This window comes from Temnothorax nylanderi, unplaced genomic scaffold, assembly GCF_030848795.1.
Source record: "Temnothorax nylanderi isolate EJ_2023f unplaced genomic scaffold, tnyl_v1.0 TNYL_tig0244_pilon, whole genome shotgun sequence".
Classification (NCBI taxonomy): domain Eukaryota; kingdom Metazoa; phylum Arthropoda; class Insecta; order Hymenoptera; family Formicidae; genus Temnothorax; species Temnothorax nylanderi.
The window spans coordinates 136,938-139,308 of record NW_027249306.1 but is presented as its reverse complement, the minus strand read 5'-3'; the positions used below and the strand labels follow the sequence as shown (position 1 = coordinate 139,308).

Below are 2,371 nucleotides of genomic sequence, written 5' to 3'. Positions count from 1 at the left end.
ATTTTTTGCTGCGAGATTAATTTTGCGATAATAGCGAAACCATATAAGTAACAAATCCTTTTTTTCCGTGCACCGCCAAAGCACAGTAACGATGATAACTGTAATTATAATAATAGAATCAAACACAGAAAGTATCGATGTTAAGAAGACAATAATCAAGGCAAATATTTAACGATTATATGTTTCTAATTTTAGCTAAATGCGTGTAACGTTAATTAAATTTGTAATTCTTCGTGGTGGTCATAAAGTTGAATAAATTTGTACTGCAGTATAGCTGACAAATATAGACATTTCAATAATCGTAGAAGTTGTATTTCGTAATAATATACTCATTTGGTACAAAAATAATTGCTAATGCATTAAAGATCAATTCCCGCTTTAATATTTGATGCCGATAAAATTTTACTGAATGCGCTATACAAGGATAGCCAATGTCTCCTGAAATATTTAAATACCGGTTTAACCACTTACATTCCGTTACCTTTCGTAACAGGAAAACATTAGCGAAGTCTTCATAAAATTAGCAAATTGCTGCCGTCACTCAACGTGTTAAAGCATGCCGCGGCGGACGAATACGAAGCGAAACGATGAGCAAGGTAATCTCCTGGCAGGCAAATGCTTGTGTCACGAAGACGACATGCTGAATGACGCAAGTCTCGGGAGCATTTAGCGCTATGAATATTTCGGGAAGGCGCAGTTGTATTGTGAACGTCAAGAGATGCTTCCAACAGCAACGGAAGCTCATGGTTTCGCGCATTTGATACACTGTTAGAGCCAAGTGATCATGTTCGCCGCGCTTTACGAAGCGCAACAGCTGTTCGTCGGTGATACATGCACATAGTCGATCAAGGACCACTTGTAAGAAATTGCATAGCCGTCTGATGTGGGCGACTTGTAAGATCGGCGTTTATAACATCGACAATCGATAAATAACAAGCTACGTTTGAATTTGATTTAATCTGCTCGAGCGAATAGAAAATTATATGCCACATGAGTATACTTATATCATGTATAAATATACTATATGTGTAGGTATTTTATAAATACACAAAAATACTAGACTGATAAGTGAAGAGACATCTGAGTGTTACAGGCTTTTTTCCGACATAAGTATATACGTATACGATAGGTATAATATACTTGTACATATAAGAATACACATAACGATAGGTACATCAGTCTTATGTTGCTCGCATAAACGCCAATAAATCAAGCAAATTTCTTCATTCCCCAGCTTACAATTCAACGCTTATCGCTGGCCAGGGTGTACGCGGCCTAAGATAAGCTTGTCAGCAGAGACGGGCTTTTCGAGTTGCACTCGAGCAACTGTGGTTGTTGCTCGGGACGAGAACGTTAATCCCGAAAGATAGTCAAGATCGGCGAGCTTACCGTTTTCTTCGCTGTTCGTCGTCGCTTCGTGACGTGGATGCGAAGCGAGATTCTGAAACGACCGCCGCCTCTCATAGGGAGAACGTCAACAGACGACCGGCGAAAGAGAGACCGAGGGACGTTTCGTTAATTTCTACTGGAAGGGAAACTTTTCGGAGGCGGTGCGAGCGGAGCGAACGAACCGATAAATTGCGCGAAAGCCCGGAATTGACGCGTATGAAAATTGTAATTTAATTCAGAGAGCGGGCCGGAAGCCCTTCGTTGGTGAGAGGCTATTGGTAAGGGTTCAGCTATCAGTAAGTTATGCGAGGGTAAAAAAAACGGGGCTAAAAAGACTACAGAATCTTATTTTTGTATAGCTATAACGGCATAAACGATCAACAGCGAAATGAAGCTGTAATGAATTTAAATCGAAAGTGCGCATCTTGGTCAATACTGCGGAAAATGACAAATGGAATTTCCTAGGAATTTCCGTGACGAAAAAAGCGTTAATAATGTGACGAATTATATTCCCTTGCCAATTTGTGATTCCGCAACAAAGAACTCAATTTCAGTATTTTTAATAAATGAATTTCAAATTTTGAACGTCATACATTTGCTACCCCTCGCACATTTATGCCACGAATTTCTGTTATCATAAAGTCTAAGACAAATATAAACTAACTCAAAACTAACATCCGCACTACCCATTTTCATTTTCTATTCTATCGTTTTCTATCTTGCAGCAGTCATCTACTGCAACACAATGCGCGCGCCTCATTGCTCTCTGGCTTTTGTGCGAGTGATATTTATATTCGATCAACGAGTCTGTTTCGAGTACATCCATCTAGTCCGTTTCTAAAGCATCTTAACGTCGCGGAGCGAATCGGCGGAGAAGAAGAAACGATCTTGCAGAATAATACACCACACGTCGAGAAAATACCGGCGGTCCTTACAGAGCCAGTTACAAATGAAACCTACGAAATGGAAAAATCCGCGAGAC

General features: G+C 40.0%; 1 long non-coding RNA gene across 2 annotated transcripts; it reads left to right on the top strand.

Annotated features, from left to right (window-relative positions):
- Positions 1-719: 719 nt before the first annotated feature.
- Positions 720-1,970, top strand: LOC139779838 (uncharacterized). Of its 2 annotated transcripts, XR_011720028.1 has the most exons (3): positions 720-1,129; positions 1,235-1,667; positions 1,749-1,970. It is a non-coding gene; the product is annotated as an uncharacterized lncRNA (long non-coding RNA). The 2 variants fall into 2 exon arrangements; XR_011720027.1 differs by having other exon boundaries at positions 720-1,667.
- The last annotated feature ends 401 nt before the right edge of the window (positions 1,971-2,371 follow it).